The sequence below is a fragment of the Diceros bicornis genome, chromosome 20, assembly GCF_020826845.1.
Source record: "Diceros bicornis minor isolate mBicDic1 chromosome 20, mDicBic1.mat.cur, whole genome shotgun sequence".
Classification (NCBI taxonomy): domain Eukaryota; kingdom Metazoa; phylum Chordata; class Mammalia; order Perissodactyla; family Rhinocerotidae; genus Diceros; species Diceros bicornis.
The window spans coordinates 44,314,262-44,326,970 of NC_080759.1; positions in this window are offsets into that span (position 1 = coordinate 44,314,262).

Below are 12,709 nucleotides of genomic sequence, written 5' to 3' on the forward strand. Positions count from 1 at the left end.
ATTGTTTTAGTATCTGTATAAAAAATATATTTGATGTCTTAGGTTTTATTTCAATACCTTATCAAATAAGCGATGAGTAGGGGACACATTCAGAGTGGTGAGCCCAGTACCAAATCAATTATAACCACCATATTATGACCATAGATTTTCAATGGTATTTGCAGTGTGATGGGAAGCAAAAATAAAATGGAAAGTTTTCATTGAGAAATTCATATATTTTATTTACATTTAGAAAGTGTACTTTGGCTGCTTTAAGGAAAATATTATATAAGGAAAGAGTGGAATCAGGGAAAATAATTAGGAGATTGTTACTGCAGACCAAATAAGGGGTGATATTACATTTAATGGATATACCACATTTAGTATTTAACTCCAATTGTTGAAAATTTAGCTGATTTCTAGTTTGGAGCTATTAATAAAGATGCTCTGAACATTATTTAAAAACCTATTTGTGTTCTTTGCTTTCATTTCTTTTGGAATAATAACCAGAAATGGAAATGGTAGGTTATAGCATAAAAGCATGTTTTTAATGAGAAACTGCCAAACAAATTTCCAAAGTATTATACTATTCTATACTCCTATGACTCTTTTTTCTTCTTTTTCTTTTTTTTTTTTTTCCTGAGGAAGAATCCCCCTGAGCTAACATCCAACCTCCGTTGCCAATTTTTCACTTTTTTTCTTTTTATATGTGGGCTGCTGCCACAGCATGGCCGCTAACAAAGTGGTGTAGGTCTGCGCCCAGGAACCGAACTCAGGCCACCAAAGCAGAGTGTGCCAAACTTAACCACCAGGCCACTAAGGCTGGCCCTCTCTTCCTTCTTTATCTGAGGCTCCAATTATAAATTTAATAAGCAACATATTTTTGACCTACGGGTCACAGCGGGTCTATCCCTTTTCAGTTCCAACTTTTTTTCTTTCTGTACATCAGTTTGGATGATCATTCTTACTCTGATTTCAAGTTTATTGACCTTCAGTATTTTTAGTTTTTTAGTGTTTAATCTACTGTGTCTAAAGTTTTCTTTAGGACATAAATCTGCTCTTAGGAAACCTCAGTGAATTTTTAAATTATTCAGTGAATTAATTTATTTGCTGGAAATTTTATTCATTCATAGTTTCCATTTCCCCATTGAATTATTCTATTTTTCTTTTTTATGTTTATGTTTTTCATTAAAAACTGAAAATATTTTAAATCTTTTTTATATGCTGATCGCATCATATCTGTCATTTCTGGACTTTTTTCTGCTGTCTTGTCTATCTCCTGTTTATAAGCCAAATTTTCCTGCATTTTTACAACTTTAGTAATTTTGATTGTCTGCTGAACCTCATGGATGCTACATATTTTATGTCTAGATTTTGCAGTCTTCCTCAATAGAATGTTGTGTTATATTCCATTATTCATTTGATTTACATGCAGACAGATCAGATATTTTTGATGCTTGTATTTACATGTTTTTAGGGCAGGTATAGTATAGCCTTTACTTTCAGACTGTAATAGTACAACTCCTAACAGGTCATTTCAGGGGTGTCCACTGAATACCTGTGATGTTCCTAAGTGTTTCTTAATTTTGACTGGTTAGAACTCAAATATTTCTTAGCCTTATATGAGCTCTGCTGGCTCTACAGCTGAGAGTTACTCAATAATGATTCCTTACCCGGTTTTGTAAAGTCTTAATCTAGGCATGCACAGTTTTGTATTCTGGGAAAGGCTGAATGAAACTCATTTTTTAGATTTCCGGAAGTCTTTCTCTCTCAACTGCCTTTTCTCTGGTCCCCTGGATCTCACGAACTTCACCCAATTTCCATCTCTGAATTCTGTATTTCTCTTCATTGTGCCCCGGTCCTGAAAGTACCTCCAAGCAGAAAGCCTGCGTGATGCAGGAATGGGCCTCATTTTCTTTCCTTCCTGCAGGGGATCACAGTCTTATGTTGCATTTTTCCCCTGTGTCTGAAAACTATTTCATATGTTTTGTCTTTTTTTATAGGGGTTTAGGGTAGGAGGGCTAGTCTGGTACCAGTTACTCTACCATGGCTGAAATAGCAGTCTCTGGTGTAAAGTTTTTGAACAAATAACAAAGAATGGATCCTGTGCATGGGTGAAGGTGTTAGCCTTAAATAGAATCCAGAAAGGTTAATCTAGAAAACTTGAACACTTACACAACCAAACATATAATATTTTTTTATAATCCTCTGTCTTCTTTCTTTGTTTTTGGGGGGGGATCATATACCATTTCATACCAACGAGTCTTCTGACAGCAACACTAATCGACTACCTCTTTTGCCTTCCCTTTCAAATCCAATGTCAAACTGTGTAGATACCTATGTTCTTAATATATCTGCCCCTTCCTCTGCTTTCCACTGTAACTGTCTTAGCACAGGCTCTCATTACATCTCGGCTACATTACATATAATAAACTCTCAATTTATCACTTGATTTAATATTATACTAACAAAAATCATTGCTAGAAAGCAATAGCATTAAGAGTATATATTAGTCTGCTCAGGCTGCCACAACAAAATACCATGGGTAGCTTAAACAACAGAAACTTATTTTCTCGCAGTTCTAGAGGCTAGTAGTTTAGCCAGTTTAGATTTTGGTGTGGGTCCTTTTCCTGGCTTGTACTTCTAGTTACGTCCTCACTTGGCCTTTCCTCAGTGGCTGCCTGCAGAGAGAGAGAACGAGGAGCAAGCTCTCTGGTCTGTCATCTTATAAGGAGACGAATCCATCAGATCAGTGCCCCATCCTTAAGACCTCATTTAACCTTAATTACTTCCCTAGAGTCTCGTCTCCAAATACAGCCCACAAGGGGGGATTAGGGATTCAAAATATTAATTTGTGTTTGGGGGTACACAGTCAGTCCATAATAGACTATCACTAAAATTAAATTTACAGCACCATTAAAAAATATCAATTTAAAGGCTAATCTTAAGTAGTAACTTTCAGCAATGGCTGTAGATAAGAAAAACAAAACCCAAAGTTTCTTCCAATCTGTTCTATGATATTTCTTTACTTTTTTGTTCATTGATTGGTGGCCTTCCAAATCATCTCTTCCCATGGATTTAGGACACAATAGCATATTTTCTTTCGTTTTGCGAATTCACCTGTTAGACACACACATATACACACATACACACATAGATATAAAGACACATAATATAGTAATTGTGTGTGTATATATATATATGATAGCATATATGTAAAATCTGTGTCTCTTTTTATCAAAACCAGAGTAATAATCATATTAGACTATAACTTTCAGATAACATTGGGAGTGGGAAAAATTAAATCATCTTCCAATGCTGACAAAGTGAAATTTTATAAATTGACACTCATAATCAGAATTATTTCTGCATGTTTCTTGTTACCTGAGCTCTGTGATAGATTATTACTAACTGAATGTGATGGGCTTCATCTGAGTCACACTTATAATTTATCATTGCTTAAAAATTCAAGGACATGACAGAAGAAAATGTAGGGAATATGGTAATTAGGCATGTGCTTATCTGTGTCTTATTTTAGTACACTGGGGGAAATTTTATAAAACAGAATTATATGTGTTACATAGCACTTTTTCATAGTGCTAGTTGTAAAATAAGTAGTTGTAAAGTAGAGAAAGAAAACTATTAAGGTACTTAGAATAATATCTCATGAAATATATTGAATTCTAACCATTAATTTAAAAAACTATGAAACTAGAAAAAAGTACAGATATTAATAACGAATATATTGACTTATTGCTTAAATTTTCATGAAATTTATATATGTTAATTTCCATATAATGAATTAGAAGAACATAAGAGCAGCTGAAGAGTTAAGTAAATGATCACAGTTAATCATAATTTTTCCAAGAAGTAATAAATTCTATAGATAATTTTGTATCTTACGTTTATATTTCCATTTAAATCATTTGTGATAGTTATAAAATCATATACTATGTAAGTAGACACTGATATTTTTCACAAAATGGTAATAATGTGATTTTATACAAGTAGGAGTTTGAACCCAAAATACACTTGTTACTTAAAAAAAAATATATATATATTTTAATGCAACTGCTAATGAATGCTATTGATGCTAATTAAAAGTGCTCTTTGCACAAAAGAATTTGATTACAGAACTTTTATTTATTCTCTTAAAAATATTGATGAATTATCCAACTGAGAGCATTATATACATTTTAACATGTTACATATAACAATATTACATTAATATAGCATGTTTTTAATTTTGATCATTATTTGCAAATAACTCATTGCTTTTTTCTCCTTACTCACTATCAAGTTATTTAAAAGCAAGTCAGGAGCAAAATGTCTAACTGAACACAAAGTACATAATTCTAAAGAATTGGAGAGATGGCACAAATGTGTTAGGTAATAATTAAGGACATTTAGCTTTCATTAAAATTCTAAATTTTAAGAAAATGCTCAATATATTTCTTTGTATTATTTTTTATTTCACTTGTATATGGATGCACACACATACATGTGTTCTGGCTGTTGATAATTATACATAGTAATATCAGAATTCTGAATTCTACTATTCAGAAATACCTACTATTTAAAGAGGAATGACTGCTTTCTTCATACTATCATATGTATAGTCATACAATGTTACTTATATAATATTTTCAAAAATTTTTCAATGTAGAGATTGCATGTTGGTTTTCTGGCCTTGTATCCATTTCCCTTTCTCAGGAAATTGCTGGACTTTGCTTATGCACTACTCCTTCCACACTCTTAGCCCATTGGTTCAGGTGTTACTGACCACATCCCATTCTAGTCATAGCCATGCCATCTAGCTGTGACCAATTGGTGAGATCACATTTCCATGCAGATTGGTTGAAGGGTGGGAACAAGACTAAAGCCATGAACAAAACTGTTTGAAGACTTTTGTTAGAATTTTTGAAAAAAATAATTTTACTCTTGGGTTTTATATGGTATGAACTTGGAAGCAACTGACAGCCATGTGGTCACAACGAAGCATGAGACCATCTGATCACAAAACCAACGAAGAGGAAACCCAAGCAGAGAGATGCAGAAGCACAGTTGAATCTTGATGCCATTTTCTGAGTCTCTAGACATATCAGAAGGTAGTTAATATCTTTGGATTATTTATATCATTAAGAGCCTGAATTTTCTATTTTGCTAAAAAGAGAATGAACTGGGTTTTTAGAACTTTTCTATGAAGAAATTTTGGATTAACCAAGGTAAATGATTTGTCCTTTGTCTAACAGTGAGAGACAGAGGTTATAATCAAATCTGATGTGCCTCTTTTAAAGCTTTCTCAGCTCATGATTCTAAATATTAGTTTTAGTTGCATTAACAGATAAATATGATGTTACATAGGTAAATGTTGAAAGGGATTCTGTCAACTCTATAGTAAACTATTGATACAATCAAAGAGTTATTTTATGAAATCTAACATTATTTGTTTCATTTTTGTCTCATTTTCCTAAAATATTGATTAATTTGAAATTCCATGTGATTAGAAATAAAGTTAAATGGAATCTAAATTTCACCTTATTATATTATAGTTACTAATATACTACAGAAAGAAAATTTTTTTAACCTTTGAAATTGTTTAACATTTTAATCAAATCAGAGAGAGAGAGAGCCAAGTGTTCTCAGTACTGATGACAGCTGTTAACTAGTCATGTCACTGTGAGATAATTCAGCTAAAATTTTTGGATTTCTGTATCTACATGTAAAATAAGGAAAACTGACTAGATTACCCGTAATAAACTTTGTAGTTTTACTAAGTTTAGTATTAAAACCAGCATGTTATTAAGGACACATGTACCCTGATACAATAAACTAGTGCTCTACATCAGAGTTCTCAAAAACTGGACATATTGTATTTGGTGTGTGATGTAGGGCTTCAGCAATCTGCCAACATTTAACAATTTGGAAAATTCACATAGAATTTAAAATTCTGCACCCTATAAAGAAAAAAAATAAAAACATAAAAATGCAAAAGATTTGGCTGCACTGGGCTGGCATGACCATATGTGAAAAATTAACTGAAGCTAAATAGCAGAAGTACCATTTAGCTAGGGCCTGCATTCTGAGTCATTTTTCGCACAAACTCATATTTTTTGAACATACTGATTATTAATGGGATGTGAATAATGGTCTTTTTCCAGCCTGAGTATTTCACTAATTTACTTTATTGCCCAGACCCTAAGGACATTTGGATTTGCGACCCCTTGGATATGTATTGATAAATATAGATAGTGTTCTTTAAATGCAAGAGTCAGGCACTTAGTTGCACAATTATATCTCAAGTCAATGTACTGGAGTTTGATGAACTTCCAACTTTAAAACTATGTGTTTAACAGTATACTTTTGGCTGCAGGGTGTAATTACATGATGGAAATGGATGACACTGAAGCAAAGCTGTTTACAGTTTAAAAAATTAGATGTATTTGACAATAAGTGATATGGACAAAAAACGCACAGGGGAGAGTGTGGCATTATATTATATTGATGTAAACTGTAGGGAAATAATAGCAATAAAAAAGACCTGCTGTGGTATAGAAAATGGAGATTAAGTAGAACACAAAATTATATGTATAATTAGATTGCAACTGCGTTTAAAATACTTAAGCTAAGACTGGCTTAAGTATTTTAACACAAAAATCAAAGGATTTACTTTGTTGAAATGGTTTTATTTCTTGTTTTAAATTTCTTCTAATATTCTCTATATTTCTCTTATAATAAAAGGGATGAAATTAAAATTATAAAGCAAATAATTTGATTTGAGAATAGCTATCTTTATATTTTTGAAGTACATCACAATGAATTTAATTCATTCAACAGATACTTATTGTAGATGTACTATGTCATAAACTTCACTATACATCATGACTCAAAGACAAATACAACAAAAATATTTTCAAGGTGTCTTACATTCCAGAACACTATCTTTCTTCCAAAAATTTTTAAATCATGAATTACACAGTAAAATTGTATTTTTCACTTTTTAAATACAAATGAATGGTATGCATATATTTTTAAATTATAAACCTGCATCACAGTGAATTTATATATGAAATATTTGTAAAACTTAATCCTATTTTTCATTAAGATTAAAACTACATATGAATAGAAGATCTAACGGTTTATGTTTATTTATAGGCCATTGTTCTAGAATCCAGAGGACCCACTGTGGAAAGATATGTACAAAGCTTAGAATCTAGCTGAGAAAAACAGGTATGTGACTAAGGAATCACAAGAAGATTATCAAGGATTCCATGGTATGATACGAAGTCTAGATCATGTGTGTGGTGATATTTAAGAAGGCAAAGAAATAAGATATGTTTTATTCATTCAGGCTTGTAGTCAATTCAAAGACAGTTATAGGAGAAATGGAGAGAAGTTATCATGTTTATTCCTGTAAAATATTACATCAGTGATGTGAAATGGATTCTGAGGGTTTTTTTTAGCAAGAATTCCACAGAAGTTTGGATAAATGGCCTTTGTTCTAATTCTACAAATCCAAGTTCACAAATAAGCTCGGACATGGCTGTGTTGTCCTGAAGATTCTGAGGGATATAAATGAGCACTGGGCTCATTTCTGGGAGTACTACTAGTATTCTTCTCAATAACACTCATTTTTACTTACAATGGAAACCAAAGCTTTTAATAACGGAAGCATTAATACTAAGAGGTCCATTTTTGCTTTGTTTCCAACTTTGTCAAAAGTTTCAAACATTTTCTTCAGATTTCATATGCTAAAAAAGTTAACTGGCTGTACCTTACATCACTGTATCTGCCAGTTCGTTTACAGGCAGAATATTTTATTACCCGAAAATAGTTTATATTAAGACATAATCTAGGCATATGAAGGACTACGAAAGGTATTGATACTTTCTGCAACAGATGTGAATTAATGGCTGGATTTTTTTGTATGTATTTAAGTGCAGGTTATGTTAGAGAAATTATTTACCGATCTATTACTGTTCTGTTTATATACTCTGCATGAAGATAATTTGGTATTTGTTTAAGTAACAGCCCAGGACCAAAAGTCTAAATGGAAGAGAAGTATGAATGAACTGACATTACTTTGATAGTAGAGATAACCTGCATTTGACATCAGCGGTGTTAAGTAGGCTTTCAGGAGTTAAGACCTAAGAACATCAGAAATAGGACTCCAAAGTTCAGTTAAGCAATGAGAATATTCGGTCTGATTCCAGCTCAAGTTTTCCGTTCATAGTTCATAACTGAACATCATGCTGAAGAATTTGTCATTAGTAAGTCATATTGTAAAACATATTCAGAAAGCTATTCTTCAAAAATAATTTTAATACTAAAATAAAGACAATATAATTACATAAATTGGAAAGTATTCAAAGACTATATATACCATGCATACATTGTATTTTAAATAAAAAGAATAGCATGCATTCATTTGCAAATTATAAACCTGCATTGCAGTTAATTTAAATATGAAATATTAGTAAAACTTAATCCTTTCTTGCCTTAAGATTAAAACTGCACATGAATAAAATATCTAATAATTTTGGGGGGATTTTTCTTTTGTTTTGTTCTTATTTATAGACAGTCGTTCTAAAATCCAGAGGACAGTTATGGTTTCTTAATGAGTAATTAGAGATCTACTACTGAGAAGGAACTGAAGATAGTGACAGGAGTTAGACTTGACTTGATAAGAAGATGCACGTTTTTCTGAATGGGCTCCGTAGGTTTTGTTTACTATTTATAGCTTTTTGCTATTTCCATCTCCCCCACCTCTTTAAAACTTGACTTCTCATAGAATTATTTATCCATAATGCCCCCATCATCCTCCTCCTTTACTGGGTTCAGCTATTAATATATTTATATAATTCTTTTTAAAAAGAGAACTCTTTGTTAACCTCAATTAGATTTGCAAAAGAAATCATGTATTTTAAAAACTGTTGCAATAAATAGTGCATCTTTCACTTTGTATAAATTGAAAATAGTATCACATACTTAGGTATTTCATTGTCTCTTAGCATCAACTTTATTTAGTAAATATACACTATCTGTGTATTATAGTATCCTTTGGTCAACATTTTAGGGAAGGCCAGCCATTCTATCAGAGATTTTTTTTGAACAAATTGTGACACGAGGATTTGTCATTAATAGCAAATCTTTCCAAATAATTTGTTTACAGTTAATACTCTTGAATGTATTTTCTTATAGAGTGTCATGACATAACACTTTCTTTGGGATTTTAAAAGTATTTGTTGAGATTTTTCGCCATGAATCATCATGGATTACTTTGTCTTTTATTCTTTTAGTATGTTGGATTACATTAATTAATTTTAGAACATAAACCAACCTTGCTTTCCCAGAGTTAGAGTCTCCCAACTTTATTCAACCCTTGGATGTTCCCAGCATTTGCAACATTCTTGCAAACATTCAACACATAAAATATATACAGATATAATACTAAACAGCATGCACATTACAAGTCTTATCCCGAAGTGTAGATGTAAAATCTACGTTTCGCCAGTCTCATTTTGCTACCACTCACCATCTCATGAAGAATGTGAATTTTCTTTGGTGATTTTCAAATGATTTCACAAAATGTACTTCTCTACTAGGCTGAGGAGACACATTACTTTTCTAGATATTTTTCCTGTGTGTGACATAAGATAGTGAAAATTATAAAATGATTTAAGAGTATGACCATCTCTTTTTATTCATAGCAGTACTCTGAATCTCTAACATTTTTACATTGCTGACCTAAGGCAGCATTTTAAGAGGCAATGTACCAAAATGGCACGTTCATCATTCTAAATTAATTTACAACAGTTTGGAATACATTATGTGAAGACTACAAGATAAGTTCCAGTTTCACTCTTGAATAAGATGCCTGATGTTCCATATTTAATCATAACTTCACACTCAGATATTTATTCTGTAGGTTTTGAATATCACCATATTTTTTATTTCAGGAAAACAAGTATGATATAAATTAAGGTGGTGTTATTTTTATTGCATAAAAAATAAAAAGCACTCCTTTAGGTATTGAAAAAATCTGTAATATGACAACGTTGTAATACTATAAAATATAATATGGCACAAAATGTAAATATCGGGAGAAATAGAATTTGTAAAGTAAGTTGGTGGAATTTTGTGGAATTAATTCTGAAAGAAAATTGAATTGGTACAATTGCTTATATGCTTGATTAACAACCTTATGGACTTGTGAAGTATTAAAGTGCTTGAAAACCAAGCATCATCGATTATTGAATTCGTGATCAAGGAGCAGAGTTGTTCTTTGATTGCTTTTAACTTACATCAAAGATCAAGTTCTAAGGAATAAAAGGCAGAGAGTGGCTGAATTCTGGGAAGATGAAGCTCTTTTCATTTTGAAGTCTACCTGGGTTGAGGTAAGCATCCATTAGTACACTGCTTAAGAGAAGCCAGAATTTGCAAGACACAAAGGAGGAACTGAGGACTGATTCCATGTCTAGCAGAAAAAAATGGATTGGAGGTTCCTGAGGAAGGAGGTAGGTAAACTGGAAAAGAGAGGGAAGGTTTAAAGTTCAACTTTGGGAAAGGAGCAGAATATGAGATACTGAAAAGATTAAGTGCAAGGAAGTATGCAAATGCAAGATCCTCCAAAGGTATAAATTGTGAGAATGACCTTCCTTTTCCCTTATGGTTCAACAGGGGTTTTTAATTAGATATCATCTTAATTCTCGTCCTCATACGTCATAATATTTGGGAATCTGAACCTTTCAATAACAATTTATTTAAGCCTCCATTAGATATGTCTGTCATTCACCCTGTTTATGATTCAGCCTGTTTATGAGTGTCATGCTGACATACAGGAAAGGTCCAGAGCCTACTTCCTCATCATGGAGAATCCAGCCAGAGCAGACCTGAGGAAGAAACAAGACTATCCCCCAGTAATCTTTGAGCCAGAGACACCAGAAAGAAACTTCCCCCAGCGCAAGGACTATAGGTTTATTGTACATTTAATATTCTAAAAATAATATAATTGAAGACACCATGATTCCTGAGAAGAGCACCACGATAAAACAAATGCACACTAAGAATAATCTACTTATACAACATGTCATTTGTAATAGGAACTTCTAAACAAACTCTTGAAATATGAAACATTTTAAAAATAAAGACTATATCTTAATGATTGAAGCTTGACTTCCACTAGAGAAAGAGCAAAAGTCAAGGGTATATTTTTTCTTCACTGCAGGAAGTATGGGAATAAAGTAATTTGAGGAATTAATTCAGTCATCACAGACTACCTTAGAAGGCTTCAACTTTCCTAATGACCTTTGTCTTGTCTTCACCATGTAATTGCTAAAAGGAGAAATTTCTGCTTTACAAAATATAATTAGAATATTTATTAAACATTTTTAATGGCCAAAGCGTGGTTCTATGGATGGTACACTTAGAAAAATAAATAACATAGCTCCTGCCCTCAATCAAATTAGTAAAACATTTAATCCACCACCAGTTCCTGTGGCAAAGGACACATAAAACAAGATTAAATTGAACTGTGATTAAATTGAACTAAATGTACATGATGTTCCATACGTCAAGATGGAAAATCCTCATTGTCCACGGCCTCTGTCACTGGCATTCTCAAATATGACACAGCATAGGGCAAGGATGGTGCCATTCAAGAATGGGAAAAGCTCTATTTTGTGTTTAGTTTTCAAAACCGTCTAAAGCACTTTTATTTTATTTAAATGTTTAGGGCTCTTAACGTTTATTATGATACGTATTTTGGAGAAGAGAGACTCATATGTGCAAGAATTTTTTAAAAAATAATAATACTCCTAAAGTTTTTTGCAAATTATGTTATATCTGGTTAATTAAAAAAACAAATTATGTTATGTCTGGTTAATTACACAATCCTAAAGTTCCTTGCAAATTATGTTATATCTAGACAGTTCCAATTTAGGTATTATCATTGCCTATTATTTCCATAATTATTAAAACATTTTAATGAATAAAGATATTACATTTCAGTAGAGGAGAGACAGGATCTTATAATAAAACAATTTAAATAGCAAGCATTCTTATCTTTTCACATTGAAGGGAAGAAAAACCTATTAACAAGAATTGGATGTTTCTGATTAATAGCAGAGCATGGAAGTTTTGCATCAGTCTGATTAAATGTTCAACCATAATCTTTGCTGAGTTCAAAAAATGTTTTCATTTTAATTTTCTCATCAGCATATAGGACGGGTTGATAGTACAGGACCTGAATAAACAAAATATTTATATTAATATACTATATTAATGTACACTATAATTAATATATTATTTTAAGTAATGAATTAATATATACTTCATAATATATAATTTATATATACTATCTAATATATTAATGTTAATACTAATTAATACTAAACAACGTACTAGTCAATAGTTTTCCTTTAATTGGAGCTGAATCTCTTCTCAAAGGGATACTTGTATCTCTGACATACTTTTCCTTCTCAAAGACAGAATTTATTTCTTTGTGGTTGCCATCACTGTCATCATTGCTAATCAGTTCATACCATACTAACTCATGCTTGTTGGGTGAAAATACCAAATACAGGAGAAAGGGCTAGAATGGGTGATAGTGTGATCAAGTTCTCTCTTGAGATAGCAACCACTAGGACCACAAGCTAAGAAGGAGAGGAGAAATGATCACACTGCGTAGGACTCTACTATGACATGGCTCATCAGAATATTTCCCCCACTT